This window comes from Pinus tabuliformis, chromosome 6, assembly GCF_031772625.1.
Source record: "Pinus tabuliformis cultivar Carrire ecotype Pingquan chromosome 6, CPIR1, whole genome shotgun sequence".
NCBI classification, from domain to species: Eukaryota; Viridiplantae; Streptophyta; class Pinopsida; order Pinales; family Pinaceae; genus Pinus; species Pinus tabuliformis.
Genome location: NC_142292.1, coordinates 958,018,870 through 958,036,200, shown reverse-complemented (window position 1 = coordinate 958,036,200; position 17,331 = coordinate 958,018,870). Strand labels below are relative to the sequence as shown.

At 39.8% G+C, this 17,331-nt stretch overlaps 3 pseudogenes; all 3 read left to right on the top strand.

Annotated features, from left to right (window-relative positions):
- Positions 1-271: 271 nt before the first annotated feature.
- Positions 272-880, top strand: LOC149262129 (asparagine synthetase [glutamine-hydrolyzing] pseudogene; annotated as a pseudogene).
- A 4,308-nt stretch (positions 881-5,188) lies between these two features.
- Positions 5,189-5,797, top strand: LOC149262128 (asparagine synthetase [glutamine-hydrolyzing] pseudogene; annotated as a pseudogene).
- Positions 5,798-10,105: 4,308 nt separating this feature from the next.
- Positions 10,106-10,714, top strand: LOC149262127 (asparagine synthetase [glutamine-hydrolyzing] pseudogene; annotated as a pseudogene).
- Positions 10,715-17,331: the final 6,617 nt, after the last annotated feature.

The window sequence follows — 17,331 nt, the reverse complement described above, 5'->3', positions numbered from 1 at the left end:
GATAGATACTGCCTTACATGATTATTTCAAAGTTGACAGAGTTCATGGCTTTGTGGGATGGCTTTTACAACAGATCAAATTGCTTGGGTTACCGTTCTTGCGGCAACTAACAGGCCTGAAGAGTTAGATGAAGCAATACTACGACATCTTCCTAAGGTATTTGAAGTTGGGATGCCTAGCTGTACAGAGAGGAGCTACATCGTGAAACATGTCAAAAGATAAAGTCTCTTCATCTATATGACTGTCTGAGAGTTAATAAGTCAACAACAGCATGGGTGTTGAGGCTCGTGTGCCGTTTCTAGATAAAGAATTTATCAATATTTTCATGGGAATTGATCCAGAGTGGAAGATGGTGTGGCCTGATCTTGGGCGCATTGAGAAGTGGATCCTTCGCAAGGCATTTGACGACGTGGAGAATCCTTATCTATCAAAGCATATTTTGTACAGGCAAAAAGAGCAATTCAGTGATGGTGTTGGTTATAGTTGGATTGATGGTTTGAAAGAGCATGTTGCAAATCATGTTACCAATATGATGATGGCAAATGCAAAGTACATTTACCCTGAGAATACACCCACGACAAAGGAGGCATACTACTACAGGATGATATTTGAAAGATTCTTTCCTCAGAATGCTGCACGCTTGACTGTACCTGGAGGCCCTAGTGTGGTTTGCAGCGCTGCCAAAGCTTTAGAATGGGATGCTGCATGGTCTAGGAACCCCGATCCTTCTGGCAGGGCTGTTTTAGGTGTTCATGTGGATGCTTACAAAGAAAATGCAGATATCGGCAGTGGCAATGGCGACGAGGAAGTATCAGCAGATTTTTCAATTAAAAAGCCAAAATTTCTAGATGGTGGTGTGAAAGTTGCAGTTGACGGTTGAGCCATAAGACATCCGTGCTTTTTAAATGTAGCTTTGGCTTAGTATATACTTGTGGAGCTCTTGGATGACTGAGGTTTTCGTATTTTTGCCCAGGCACACCAGGAAAGCAAATGTCAGGATATGATGGATCTGGACCATAAATTCGTTTGAGCGAATGAAGGTGCTTTATCACCGTGTCTCTGAAGGCTATAAAAACTATTTCTGGTGAGTAAGCATATGTAGTTCCACCTGCTTTACCTCCATCAGCAATAAACAAAGGAGTGTATCGGGAAATTGGAGGAATAGAACTATGCATGTCCATGATTGTTAATTCTAAGACTTCTGGGTCTCTTGTGAATGAATTCAAAGAGGATATGGCACGGAAACTGGAATTGCTGTTGATTAGCAAACACTGGTTAATATGCTGAATGTCAGAAACAGAGGAGATACATTACAGATTGAATGCGCTGTTTTGCTAGCCAACACTAGTAATCATATGACAAACAGTACTGCAGAGACAATCATCTCCCTTTTAAATGGACATCAAATTTATCTTCGTGATGCCTTTGGAACTTATCATCTATTGAGCTGGAAGATTTTGCCATCTTCGAATAGGACATGGTTCCAGCAAGCAACATGGTTTAGTTCTCTTTGGTGTTGCTGCAGGTGCAACAGTAATTGCCTCAGTTTTGTTAATATGTTGGTATTGTTGGAAATAAAAGCAAGAAGTACTTGGAAAATACACAGGGTGCAATGTTAGAAGGTTTTGTTTCTACTAATGAACTTCCTGTTGGTCCACTAGATTCTGGTAAAATTGTCACTACCTGCGGTAATGGTAAACCAACCAGTACACAAGCAAAGGTTACAGCAAGAAACACAGAGCAGCTATTGTGATACTGTGAGCGGGATTTGTGGAAGAGAGACACCTGTCTATCAATATCACCTACAGCACATCAGAAACATGGCAGCATTCCATACCTGGGGTTATTAAAAGAGCTGGGACATGTTGCTGAACTTTCGAAGGATGGTAGGAGACAGGGACCTTAAAAATAGGTGTTTTGATCCTGATGATAAATGATTCATCAACGCTAACAGGTATCCAAAGTCAGCGTTCCTTGCATCTTTAGCTCAGCCATCTCAGCCTAATTGAAGGAGGACAGCTGTTAAGGATCCAAGAAGAATCAAGCATACGAGGAGAATGGAATTAATGTTTTAGTTTGATTAGGATTTTGTGTAATTACAGTTCAGCACTTTGTAATTAATGAATTAGTTAAATAGCATGTAGGAGTAGTTAATAGGGCCTTCGAGCTCGCTCTAGAGAGGGAAGAACGTATTCCTATAAATGGATCAAATTAGGATGTAATAGGGGTTGGAGATTTTATACAAAAACAGAGTTTATTTGGGCCAATGTAAAGACTTATTACAGTAATAGTAAAGCAGTGGTTGTTTCTTCTCAAGATTCTCAATGGATTATATTGTTCAAATATGATGGTGGTTTATTCTCTTAATGTTCTTTTACAGCCTTGTTATAGCATAATCACTCAGAATTCATTTTTAATGCTCTGACTTCCTGTATGTTTGGCAAGCTGTGGTTTATGTGAAATGTGTTTGAACATCTGATGCAAAGAGCCTTGACTTCCATGAAATGACTGTGATTTTGTTTACTAAATGTGTGAGACTCCATAGCCCAATGAAGACCAATTTGATATGTGTCCAACCAGCTTTGTTTTCATGAATGTGTGAAGAGTTAGCCATCTGTTGTTGTGAATGATTTTTATCAAAAGTTTGTGAGAGAGCCCTCTCTGACTAAGGAGGCTAATCCTTAGTCTAAAGTCTGGTTGAAAGAGTTACATGAAATCTTGCTTGGTTGCAGCCCTTAGTACTGATTTTGTGATAACATTTTGGTGCGTCTGCCGGGAGCCTGAAGCTTACTCTCTCCCGAAATTTGAAGATTGGATTTCTGAAGGTAGCAGGAGTTCAAAATGATTTTCGAGGCTGCAAAACTACCTTGGCGACTCCATTGTTGAAGAATTCAAGGTTTATACATTCATGGTGATTCCACTGGAGTTATGAAGGACCCAGAAGCTGCCATTCTTTGTTCAAGGTATGCATGCATAGATTTCTCAGGAATTCATGGTTTCCCAAATCATTTTCCCAAGGATGCATATTTTCTAAGGAATGGTCCCAAATACAACGGAGAAGATTTGAGTTTAACCTTGAATCATATATCAGATTTTTTTGAATTTTTAGAGCTTCTGAGAGTTAAACATGAGGATGTTTGTATAAGATTATTCTATGATTCACTTCAAGGGAAGTGCAAACAGTGGGTTGAATGCTTTCCTGCCAAATCCATTAAGTCATTTCAAGACCTTTGGCTCATGTTTTTGGAGGAATGGATAGATAGGTCAGAGTTGGTGACAGACTTCCCCTCAGTTGAAGGTTTCAAACAATGGAATGATGATCATAGTAAAGAAGAAACAAATGAATCTTTTTCTTTGTCATTATCCTCATATTTAAAATCTTTTGACTGCAAGGCAGAGGATAGGATGAGATTTTTGGATGAATTTGCTGAGGACCTTGAAAAAGAAATTGAAGCTTTAGAAGGACAAATTCAGGCATACAGTTTTCATGATCATGATCATTATTCTCAGAAGTTTTCTATGGCAGAACGCAAGGAGACTATGCTGGTTCCTTTCTCCTTCACGATGGAGGAACTGAACACTGTGGTTGAAGATCAGTTTGCACAGCTGGAAAGTTACAAGGAAAAACAAGCTGATCATGTATTCTGGGATCCTGTAGCTGATTACATGGAAGAGTTTTATTCTCCAGTATTTCAGTTTTTCAAAGAAGATCAGAGACAATTTCAGTGGCAGCGGTCATCAAACTATCATATTGGCTCTGAACTCCGATGCAGTCAAAGAAGTCAAATATCAGATAAAACAGAGGATTGGTTACATTGGAAATTTCATATTGATTGAGCAGAAAGAAGTTGAAATGGTTAGGGTAGGTAGGTAGAGGTAAATGCAAATAAGCTCAAGGTTAACTGAGCATTTCTTTTTTCAGTAGAAATAGCTTTCTTTCTCCTACAGTCACGCTGGTCAAGCAAATTTCTATTTATCAAATAAATGTTATAAGGCACTGGAACTGCAAGTTCTTGGTGCACCACAAGGGCACACTATCCCAAGTGGAGCCACTGTTATCACTGAAAATTCTGTTGCTAAATTTTTTTTAGCCTAGCTTAAAGACAGGGTGTTTTCGCAGCGCATGAATTATTTTTAGCAGTTTCGCAGCGCTACCTGTTTAGCTGGTTTTGTAGCGTGCTACGAAATTGGGGATTTGTTCGAGTTTTCAGTGGAGACCCAAATCCTAGCATGCCTATTGTACAGAGTTTTGTTTCCCTCCAGGAATGCAGATGAAAGCAGTGACAGTGTTTTCAAGGAAGCACCTTATTATGATGCAGCTATTGTGGGATTGGCATCAAGTACATTAAGGGAGTTATCTCTGAATTCTGGTTCATGGGTGATTGTGAAGGATGTCCATACTAATGTGGGAAGACTTGCAAGAGTCTTTGTTTTGGATCCTATTGAATTCCACAAATCATAGAGAGTACTATGTTCTCAGCTGGCATGCTTGAAGCATATGGGCCTTCTGTCAGTGTACTGTTTGTCTGAAGATTATGCTTTAGTCATTGATCCACAGGTGGCGTATCTATCGCCTCAACTGGCCTTTAATATTGGGCTACATTTAGCATGCCTGAAAACCCTCATAGGACGTGGTAAAGGATCTTTTGTTTCTCTATTCTCTGAAAGTGTTTCTGCTGAAAATAAGTCTCTAAATGCAACTGCTGAAGTGGAAATCATTCCGTTTACTGTTCTTCATCAATCAACAAATCCAGTCCTGCTTAGACCCCTGAATCATAATTTTTAGGGTTCTAAACCTATTATGCCTAGATATGTTTCACACTTAAGAATATCTTTTGTAAAAATACCTTCTAGTGGAGTTCTTGATGGTTTAAAGAGCAGCATCTATTCTCTAGAAGCAAAAGAACGCCAAGAAATGATAGATACTGCCTTACATGATTATTTCAAAGTTGACAGAGTTCATGGCTTTGTGGGATGGCTTTTACAACAAATCAAATTGCTTGGGTTACCGTTCTTGCGGCAACTAACAGGCCTGAAGAGTTAGATGAAGCAATACTACGACATCTTCCTAAGGTATTTGAAGTTGGGATGCCTAGCTGTACAGAGAGGAGCTACATCGTGAAACATGTCAAAAGATAAAGTCTCTTCATCTATATGACTGTCTGAGAGTTAATAAGTCAACAGCAGCATGGGTGTTGAGGCTCGTGTGCCGTTTCTAGATAAAGAATTTATCAATATTTTCATGGGAATTGATCCAGAGTGGAAGATGGTGTGGCCTGATCTTGGGCGCATTGAGAAGTGGATCCTTCGCAAGGCATTTGACGACGTGGAGAATCCTTATCTACCAAAGCATATTTTGTACAGGCAAAAAGAGCAATTCAGCGATGGTGTTGGTTATAGTTGGATTGATGGTTTGAAAGAGCATGTTGCAAATCATGTTACCAATATGATGATGGCAAATGCAAAGTACATTTACCCTGAGAATACACCCACGACAAAGGAGGCATACTACTACAGGATGATATTTGAAAGATTCTTTCCTCAGAATGCTGCACGCTTGACTGTACCTGGAGGCCCTAGTGTGGTTTGCAGCGCTGCCAAAGCTTTAGAATGGGATGCTGCATGGTCTAGGAACCCCGATCCTTCTGGCAGGGCTGTTTTAGGTGTTCATGTGGATGCTTACAAAGAAAATGCAGATATCGGCAGTGGCAATGGCGACGAGGAAGTATCAGCAGATTTTTCAATTAAAAAGCCAAAATTTCTAGATGGTGGTGTGAAAGTTGCAGTTGACGGTTGAGCCATAAGACATCCGTGCTTTTTAAATGTAGCTTTGGCTTAGTATATACTTGTGGAGCTCTTGGATGACTGAGGTTTTCGTATTTTTGCCCAGGCACACCAGGAAAGCAAATGTCAGGATATGATGGATCTGGACCATAAATTCGTTTGAGCGAATGAAGGTGCTTTATCACCGTGTCTCTGAAGGCTATAAAAACTATTTCTGGTGAGTAAGCATATGTAGTTCCACCTGCTTTACCTCCATCAGCAATAAACAAAGGAGTGTATCGGGAAATTGGAGGAATAGAACTATGCATGTCCATGATTGTTAATTCTAAGACTTATGGGTCTCTTGTGAATGAATTCAAAGAGGATATGGCACGGAAACTGGAATTGCTGTTGATTAGCAAACACTGGTTAATATGCTGAATGTCAGAAACAGAGGAGATACATTACAGATTGAATGCGCTGTTTTGCTAGCCAACACTAGTAATCATATGACAAACAGTACTGCAGAGACAATCATCTCCCTTTTAAATGGACATCAAATTTATCTTCGTGATGCCTTTGGAACTTATCATCTATTGAGCTGGAAGATTTTGCCATCTTCGAATAGGACATGGTTCCAGCAAGCAACATGGTTTAGTGCTCTTTGGTGTTGCTGCAGGTGCAACAGTAATTGCCTCAGTTTTGTTAATATGTTGGTATTGTTGGAAATAAAAGCAAGAAGTACTTGGAAAATACACAGGGTGCAATGTTAGAAGGTTTTGTTTCTACTAATGAACTTCCTGTTGGTCCACTAGATTCTGGTAAAATTGTCACTACCTGCGGTAATGGTAAACCAACCAGTACACAAGCAAAGGTTACAGCAAGAAACACAGAGCAGCTATTGTGATACTGTGAGCGGGATTTGTGGAAGAGAGACACCTGTCTATCAATATCACCTACAGCACATCAGAAACATGGCAGCATTCCATACCTGGGGTTATTAAAAGAGCTGGGACATGTTGCTGAACTTTCGAAGGATGGTAGGAGACAGGGACCTTAAAAATAGGTGTTTTGATCCTGATGATAAATGATTCATCAACGCTAACAGGTATCCAAAGTCAGCGTTCCTTGCATCTTTAGCTCAGCCATCTCAGCCTAACTGAAGGAGGACAGCTGTTAAGGATCCAAGAAGAATCAAGCATACGAGGAGAATGGAATTAATGTTTTAGTTTGATTAGGATTTTGTGTAATTACAGTTCAGCACTTTGTAATTAATGAATTAGTTAAATAGCATGTAGGAGTAGTTAATAGGGCCTTCGAGCTCGCTCTAGAGAGGGAAGAACGTATTCCTATAAATGGATCAAATTAGGATGTAATAGGGGTTGGAGATTTTATACAAAAACAGAGTTTATTTGGGCCAATGTAAAGACTTATTACAGTAATAGTAAAGCAGTGGTTGTTTCTTCTCAAGATTCTCAATGGATTATATTGTTCAAATATGATGGTGGTTTATTCTCTTAATGTTCTTTTACAGCCTTGTTATAGCATAATCACTCAGAATTCATTTTTAATGCTCTGACTTCCTGTATGTTTGGCAAGCTGTGGTTTATGTGAAATGTGTTTGAACATCTGATGCAAAGAGCCTTGACTTCCATGAAATGACTGTGATTTTGTTTACTAAATGTGTGAGACTCCATAGCCCAATGAAGACCAATTTGATATGTGTCCAACCAGCTTTGTTTTCATGAATGTGTGAAGAGTTAGCCATCTGTTGTTGTGAATGATTTTTATCAAAAGTTTGTGAGAGAGCCCTCTCTGACTAAGGAGGCTAATCCTTAGTCTAAAGTCTGGTTGAAAGAGTTACATGAAATCTTGCTTGGTTGCAGCCCTTAGTACTGATTTTGTGATAACATTTTGGTGCGTCTGCCGGGAGCCTGAAGCTTACTCTCTCCCGAAATTTGAAGATTGGATTTCTGAAGGTAGTAGGAGTTCAAAATGATTTTCGAGGCTGCAAAACTACCTTGGCGACTCCATTGTTGAAGAATTCAAGGTTTATACATTCATGGTGATTCCACTGGAGTTATGAAGGACCCAGAAGCTGCCATTCTTTGTTCAAGGTATGCATGCATAGATTTCTCAGGAATTCATGGTTTCCCAAATCATTTTCCCAAGGATGCATATTTTCTAAGGAATGGTCCCAAATACAACGGAGAAGATTTGAGTTTAACCTTGAATCATATATCAGATTTTTTTGAATTTTCAGAGCTTCTGAGAGTTAAACATGAGGATGTTTGTATAAGATTATTCTATGATTCACTTCAAGGGAAGTGCAAACAGTGGGTTGAATGCTTTCCTGCCAAATCCATTAAGTCATTTCAAGACCTTTGGCTCATGTTTTTGGAGGAATGGATAGATAGGTCAGAGTTGGTGACAGACTTCCCCTCAGTTGAAGGTTTCAAACAATGGAATGATGATCATAGTAAAGAAGAAACAAATGAATCTTTTTCTTTGTCATTATCCTCATATTTAAAATCTTTTGACTGCAAGGCAGAGGATAGGATGAGATTTTTGGATGAATTTGCTGAGGACCTTGAAAAAGAAATTGAAGCTTTAGAAGGACAAATTCAGGCATACAGTTTTCATGATCATGATCATTATTCTCAGAAGTTTTCTATGGCAGAACGCAAGGAGACTATGCTGGTTCCTTTCTCCTTCACGATGGAGGAACTGAACACTGTGGTTGAAGATCAGTTTGCACAGCTGGAAAGTTACAAGGAAAAACAAGCTGATCATGTATTCTGGGATCCTGTAGCTGATTACATGGAAGAGTTTTATTCTCCAGTATTTCAGTTTTTCAAAGAAGATCAGAGACAATTTCAGTGGCAGCGGTCATCAAACTATCATATTGGCTCTGAACTCCGATGCAGTCAAAGAAGTCAAATATCAGATAAAACAGAGGATTGGTTACATTGGAAATTTCATATTGATTGAGCAGAAAGAAGTTGAAATGGTTAGGGTAGGTAGGTAGAGGTAAATGCAAATAAGCTCAAGGTTAACTGAGCATTTCTTTTTTCAGTAGAAATAGCTTTCTTTCTCCTACAGTCACGCTGGTCAAGCAAATTTCTGTTTATCAAATAAATGTTATAAGGCACTAGAACTGCAAGTTCTTAGTGCACCACAAGGGCACACTATCCCAAGTGGAGCCACTGTTATCACTGAAAATTCTGTTGCTAAATTTTTTTTAGCCTAGCTTAAAGACAGGGTGTTTTCGTAGCGCATGAATTATTTTTAGCAGTTTCGCAGCGCTACCTGTTTAGCTGGTTTTGTAGCGTGCTACGAAATTGGGGATTTGTTCGAGTTTTCAGTGGAGACCCAAATCCTAGCATGCCTATTGTACAGAGTTTTGTTTCCCTCCAGGAATGCAGATGAAAGCAGTGACAGTGTTTTCAAGGAAGCACCTTATTATGATGCAGCTATTGTGGGATTGGCATCAAGTACATTAAGGGAGTTATCTCTGAATTCTGGTTCATGGGTGATTGTGAAGGATGTCCATACTAATGTGGGAAGACTTGCAAGAGTCTTTGTTTTGGATCCTATTGAATTCCACAAATCATAGAGAGTACTATGTTCTCAGCTGGCATGCTTGAAGCATATGGGCCTTCTGTTAGTGTACTGTTTGTCTGAAGATTATGCTTTAGTCATTGATCCACAGGTGGCGTATCTATCGCCTCAACTGGCCTTTAATATTGGGCTACATTTAGCATGCCTGAAAACCCTCATAGGACGTGGTAAAGGATCTTTTGTTTCTCTATTCTCTGAAAGTGTTTCTGCTGAAAATAAGTCTCTAAATGCAACTGCTGAAGTGGAAATCATTCCGTTTACTGTTCTTCATCAATCAACAAATCCAGTCCTGCTTAGACCCCTGAATCATAATTTTTAGGGTTCTAAACCTATTATGCCTAGATATGTTTCACACTTAAGAATATCTTTTGTAAAAATACCTTCTAGTGGAGTTCTTGATGGTTTAAAGAGCAGCATCTATTCTCTAGAAGCAAAAGAACGCCAAGAAATGATAGATACCGCCTTACATGATTATTTCAAAGTTGACAGAGTTCATGGCTTTGTGGGATGGCTTTTACAACAAATCAAATTGCTTGGGTTACCGTTCTTGCGGCAACTAACAGGCCTGAAGAGTTAGATGAAGCAATACTACGACATCTTCCTAAGGTATTTGAAGTTGGGATGCCTAGCTGTACAGAGAGGAGCTACATCGTGAAACATGTCAAAATATAAAGTCTCTTCAGCTATATGACTGTCTGAGAGTTAATAAGTCAATAGCAGCATGGGTGTTGAGGCTCGTGTGCCATTTCTAGATAAAGAATTTATCAATATTTTCATGGGAATTGATCCAGAGTGGAAGATGGTGTGGCCTGATCTTGGGCGCATTGAGAAGTGGATCCTTCACAAGGCATTTGACGACGTGGAGAATCCTTATCTACCAAAGCATATTTTGTACAGGCAAAAAGAGCAATTCAGCGATGGTGTTGGTTATAGTTGGATTGATGGTTTGAAAGAGCATGTTGCAAATCATGTTACCAATATGATGATGGCAAATGCAAAGTACATTTACCCTGAGAATACACCCACGACAAAGGAGGCATACTACTACAGGATGATATTTGAAAGATTCTTTCCTCAGAATGCTGCACGCTTGACTGTACCTGGAGGCCCTAGTGTGGTTTGCAGCGCTGCCAAAGCTTTAGAATGGGATGCTGCATGGTCTAGGAACCCCGATCCTTCTGGCAGGGCTGTTTTAGGTGTTCATGTGGATGCTTACAAAGAAAATGCAGATATCGGCAGTGGCAATGGCGACGAGGAAGTATCAGCAGATTTTTCAATTAAAAAGCCAAAATTTCTAGATGGTGGTGTGAAAGTTGTAGTTGACGGTTGAGCCATAAGACATCCGTGCTTTTTAAATGTAGCTTTGGCTTAGTATATACTTGTGGAGCTCTTGGATGACTGAGGTTTTCGTATTTTTGCCCAGGCACACCAAGAAAGCAAATGTCAGGATATGATGGATCTGGACCATAAATTCGTTTGAGCGAATGAAGGTGCTTTATCACCGTGTCTCTGAAGGCTATAAAAACTATTTCTGGTGAGTAAGCATATGTAGTTCCACCTGCTTTACCTCCATCAGCAATAAACAAAGGAGTGTATCGGGAAATTGGAGGAATAGAACTATGCATGTCCATGATTGTTAATTCTAAGACTTCTGGGTCTCTTGTGAATGAATTCAAAGAGGATATGGCACGGAAACTGGAATTGCTGTTGATTAGCAAACACTGGTTAATATGCTGAATGTCAGAAACAGAGGAGATACATTACAGATTGAATGCGCTGTTTTGCTAGCCAACACTAGTAATCATATGACAAACAGTACTGCAGAGACAATCATCTCCCTTTTAAATGGACATCAAATTTATCTTCGTGATGCCTTTGGAACTTATCATCTATTGAGCTGGAAGATTTTTCCATCTTCGAATAGGACATGGTTCCAGCAAGCAACATGGTTTAGTGCTCTTTGGTGTTGCTGCAGGTGCAACAGTAATTGCCTCAGTTTTGTTAATATGTTGGTATTGTTGGAAATAAAAGCAAGAAGTACTTGGAAAATACACAGGGTGCAATGTTAGAAGGTTCTGTTTCTACTAATGAACTTCCTGTTGGTCCACTAGATTCTGGTAAAATTGTCACTACCTGCGGTAATGGTAAACCAACCAGTACACAAGCAAAGGTTACAGCAAGAAACGCAGAGCAGCTATTGTGATACTGTGAGCGGGATTTGTGGAAGAGAGACACCTGTCTATCAATATCACCTACAGCACATCAGAAACATGGCAGCATTCCATACCTGGGGTTATTAAAAGAGCTGGGACATGTTGCTGAACTTTCGAAGGATGGTAGGAGACAGGGACCTTAAAAATAGGTGTTTTGATCCTGATGATAAATGATTCATCAGCGCTAACAGGTATCCAAAGTCAGCGTTCCTTGCATCTTTAGCTCAGCCATCTCAGCCTAACTGAAGGAGGACAGCTGTTAAGGATCCAAGAAGAATCAAGCATACGAGGAGAATGGAATTAGTGTTTTAGTTTGATTAGGATTTTGTGTAATTACAGTTCAGCACTTTGTAATTAATGAATTAGTTAAATAGCATGTAGGAGTAGTTAATAGGGCCTTCGAGCTCGCTCTAGAGAGGGAAGAACGTATTCCTATAAATGGATCAAATTAGGATGTAATAGGGGTTGGAGATTTTATACAAAAACAGAGTTTATTTGGGCCAATGTAAAGACTTATTACAGTAATAGTAAAGCAGTGGTTGTTTCTTCTCAAGATTCTCAATGGATTATATTGTTCAAATATGATGGTGGTTTATTCTCTTAATGTTCTTTACAGCCTTGTTATAGCATAATCACTCAGAATTCATTTTTAATGCTCTGACTTCCTGTATGTTTGGCAAGCTGTGGTTTATGTGAAATGTGTTTGAACATCTGATGCAAAGAGCCTTGACTTCCATGAAATGACTGTGATTTTGTTTACTAAATGTGTGAGACTCCATAGCCCAATGAAGACCAATTTGATATGTGTCCAACCAGCTTTGTTTTCATGAATGTGTGAAGAGTTAGCCATCTGTTGTTGTGAATGATTTTTATCAAAAGTTTGTGAGAGAGCCCTCTCTGACTAAGGAGGCTAATCCTTAGTCTAAAGTCTGGTTGAAAGAGTTACATGAAATCTTGCTTGGTTGCAGCCCTTAGTACTGATTTTGTGATAACAGATCATAAGGCTGATAATGGCAGTAGAATCTCCAAAAACCATAGCATTATGGATACCGATTTCTTGGAGCTGGATGAGACCTTGGTAGAGAGTAAGCGCCTCTGCTATGTTATTAGATAGGGTTCCCAAGCCCCACTCAAAGGAAGCTATAAGATCACTATTGGGATTATAAATGACTCCCCCTACCCCAGCAACTCCCGGATTAGATTTTGAAGCACCATCAAAGAAGAGGGAATGGGTATTGCTGAGCCTGAGCCATTCTGAGAATTCATCCTGCTTAACTCTAATTTTCCAACTGTGACTAGGAGTGCTGGAATGATGACTATAGATGTTTGCTGCTTGTATGTCCCTGTTGTTGTCTATTAAGCTACTGATAAAATATCTTTCTTCTATGCAAAGTCCAGCCATGTCAATTTTCTTAGTATCCTTAGCCACAATAGTTTCTAAAGTAATACTTTTGCTTTGCTGCATAATTGCCCAGTGATGGTTTCCTGATCTCTGAAAATCTTGTGATTCCTTGCAAGCCAAATTTTCCATAGGAGGGCGAAGGGAAGAGCATTCCATACCCTTTTTGCTATGTTGTTTTTCTTGTGTTGCTAGGGGTAGCCTTTCTTCCAATTGTTAAGGAGCTCCCCAATGGAATGCTGAGGGTTCCAAGTAAGAGTGCCAGAGGGGGAGATGCCATTCCAACAAGAGATTGCAAAGGGATAAGAGATAAAAAGGTGCTGGATCAATTCTTCAGCCTCTTGGCAATTTTGGCATCTGGAGGGTCCAACTATACCCATCTTTTGTAGATTGTCTGAGGTTAGGATTTTCCCTTTTAGGAGGGTCCATATGAAAAATTTTACTTTGGGGATGGCCTCAGACTTCCACACAATTTTCTAGTACATCCAAGGAGGGGTAGGACAGTCCCTGCTGCACAAAAAATGATGACCAGCTTGAATTGTATAGCTAGAGCCAGAGGGATCCCACCGAAAGCCATCAATGCCATTTTTGATGGATGGTGCAATGTTGTGAAGATGAACCTGAATATTATTAATGTCCTTTTTGAGGTTTCTAGGAATGGAGGGGAAGCTCCACCCTTTCCAGGCCTGAGTATTCATGTCCCATTGTGAAATCTGATCCAAATATTGAATTCCTTTGTTATGAAGAAAAAGGAGAATCTGATCTGTACCTGGCTAATTGCTAATTGGCTGGTTTCCCATGATCTTGTCTGCTCCAATGTTGATTTTGCTGCCACCTTTGGGAACCTTAGAAATATTTTGCGCCATAAATGGGATAACTTTTTTGTAGAGTTTCCAAGATTTTGTGCAGCCTTTGGTGGGAAAATCGCTTTCTAAAAGCTGTTGCCTTGGACTGCTGAGATATTTTGCTTCAAGAACTTGTTTCCACCAAGCTTGTTGTTCATCAATTAATATCCAAACTATCTTGCCTCCAAAGGCTAAGTTTGTAAGTTTAGGGGATCTGATTCCAAGTCCTCCGTTTTCCTGTTGTTGGATAACTTGCTTCTAGCTGACCAAGTTGAACTTTTTCTTTTCATTTTCCCCCCTTTCCAGAGGAAATGGCTAAGGATGCTCTCCATTTTGTTGTGAAAGGTGGCTGGAGCCTGTATAAGAGTAAATTGATAAAGAGGAAGAGAAGAGAGACCAGATTTGTGGAGAACCAAACGACCTGCCAGGTTGAAACAAGTAGATCCCCATAACTGAACTTTTCTTTTTAATTTGTCAAGAGTTGTATCCCAGATTTCAGCTCTTATAGATCCTATACTCACTGGCATTCCCAAATAGTTGAAGTGATCCCAATTTAATTTGCAAGGAACTCCACAGACGTTGGATATGCTGTGAAGAGTTTGGGCAGAGGCATGCCATCCATATATGCAAGTTTTTAGATAATTTATCATGCCTCCAGAATATCTCATGTACTTGTCTAAAAGAGATTTTAACCTTCAAGCAACAATTATAGACGCTCCTCCTATTAACAAGGTGTCATCAGAAAATTGGGAGTGGTTGATGTTTTTGACTCCATCTTCAAATTTTATGCTTGTAATGAGACCAGTCCGCCTCTTGTGGTCAAGGGCATAGTTGAAGGATTCTGCCATCAGAATAAACAGGTAGGGGGAGAGAGGACAACCTTGTCTTAGTCCTCTTGAAGATTGGAAGGAGGGACCAAGCCTACCATTAACGAGAGGGGAAATCCAAGGGCTAGTGATACAAGCTCTTATGAGGTCAAGAAAAGGAGTAGCAAAGCCCATTTTTTGGAGAACAGCTAGTAGATAGGAATGTTTGACCCTATCAAAGGCATTCATCAAATCTAGCTTCAGAATGAATCCCTTTTCATTTCTAGAGTGGCTAGAGTGAATCGCTTCTTGGACAAGAAGGGTTGAGTCTGATATTTGCCTATTGGCCATGAAACCACCTTGGTTTTCTGATATGAGCATTGATAGCAAAGGCTTAAGGTGGGTTGCTATAATTTTGGTAAAAATTTTATAGGATGAGTTGTAGAGGGAAATGGGTCGAAATCGGGAGAAGTTGGCAGGATGATTCTCTTTGGGAATGAGGGCTATATGGGTTGAATTTGTATAGCCTCCTATTTTTTTTCCTTTGAATCTATTTTACCAATTTGATGAAATCCTTTTTAATAGTTTCCCAATGCGCTCTATAGAAGCATATTGGGAAGCCGTCCGGTCCTGGAGATTTTTCTAGCTGGAGGGTCCAGATGGCTCCTTTGATTTCTTCTTCCTCTATCTCTCTATTTAGATTTTCATTTATATCAACAATGATCTTATTTGGCAGATGTTGTAAAAGGTCTGCATAATCTTCTTCTTCTCCTTCTTCAGTTAGCAGTTCTTTATAGTGGTTTGAAGCTGCTTATTTGATGGCTGCTTAACTACTTTGCTGATTTCCTTTACTATCTATAATGGATGTTATATTATTCCTGATTTTCCAAACAATGGCCTGCTTGTGGAAAAAAGCCGTATTTATATCCCCACCCTTCAACCATAGTTGTCTCGATTTAATCCTCCATTTCTGTTCCTCTTCTCTTATGATGCTGTAAAGTTGGTTCTAGAGGTTTTCCTCTTGATTTTTATCTACTTGTTGATATTCTCGATTTTGTATTGTGTTTTGGAGTTCTTCTAATTGGGATTTTGTCTCTCTTTTCTTTATTTCTAGCTCTTTGTAATGGGTTTTTGCCCAGTCCTTCAGAGCATGTTTGATACTTTTGAGCTTACTTTCCCAAATGAAACTTGGAGAACCTTCCACATGTTGCCTCTAGATTTGCTGAATGAGCTCTTTAGCTATTGCATTATCATTCCAGAGGGGACTGTATTTGAAGGGGATAGGTCCCAGGGGACAGTGAGATTCGAGAGTCAAAGTGAAAGGTAAATGGTCTAAGGCTGCAAAAGGTAAAATGGAGGCATAAACAGCAGAGAAAGTGGATAGGAGGGTAACATTCACCAATATTCGATCTAGTCTTTCCATGATATTGTTTCTCCTATGCCGGCGATTATTCCAAGCGTATTTACGGTTCTTTGGTATTATATATTTAAGATCACCTTGCTGCATTATATTTTCCAGTTGATTTCTTGAAGGACCTGGGGAGAAGCTGCCTCCTCGTTTTTCATTAGAATGCAAGATGAGGTTAAAGTCTCCCCCCAAAATGATGTTTCTACTATCTTCTTCCTCTATATTTGTGCTGAGCGAATCCCAACATTGCTCTTTATCTCTGTAATGATTCGGTACATGGACATTGTAAATGACTAGTTGATGACTAGTCGAATTATTTTTCAAGACAATTTTTACCCAATGCTGGTCTACTGTTTCTACTGAGCTACTCCAGTTAGTTTGATGCCAAAATGTGGCAATCGCCCCAGAGGATCCTCTAGACTCGCAAACACATCCTTTATACTACTTGTGTTGTGCAATAATTCTCTTCATTTCTAGCTGCCCCTGCTTTGTTTCTTGGACTAATACAAAATCTGGTTTCTCTTGATTAATTAGGTCTCTAAGGGCATTTACTTTGGAAGAGTGCCCTAATCCCCTGCTATTCCATGAGAGGAATTTCATCATTTCAAATGAGACTTGCGTGGAGTTTCTCTCCCTCCCTGGTCCTTGTTTGTTAGATCCTTTTCTATTTGTCCTAAAATATAGGATTTATGGGGTTATGTATTCCCATTACTATATCTTTCTGAGCATTCTCATCTCTATGCTATTTTTTTGACTTCCTTCCAGGATTATTTTGGTTATCAAGAGTGGCACCATGTTCCTTGGAGTTACTTCTGGTGATTCTAGGAGGGGGAGGGTTAGGTGGGAAAGAGGAGGAGATGATTAGAGGTAGAGGGGATTCTGAAGGATCGGAATTGGTCATAGGAGTAGGAGTGTCTTCAGGAGGGGAGAGGATGTGGAAGGGGTTGGAAGAAGGAGAGGATGGAGGAGGGTCAGGATGGTGATCAGGGTTAAGAGAAGGAAGGGCTAAGAAGAGAGGGGGAATGGGAGGAGCACTAGAAGAAGGACCTGCTTTAGGATTTGGTTTAGGATTAGGGGCAACTTGTTTTTTTTTACTGTTTCCCATTGCTCTTCTTGTGGAGTGTTTCCTACATCAAGAGATTTAGTAGATTAGCAAAGTGGCCATATTCGTGACATACCTTGCACTTGAAGGGAATCTACTCGTAATCCAGTTGTTGAATGTGAGTCCAGTCATCTACCTTGAGTTTGATGGCTTCTGATTGTCCTTTGCCCAAAT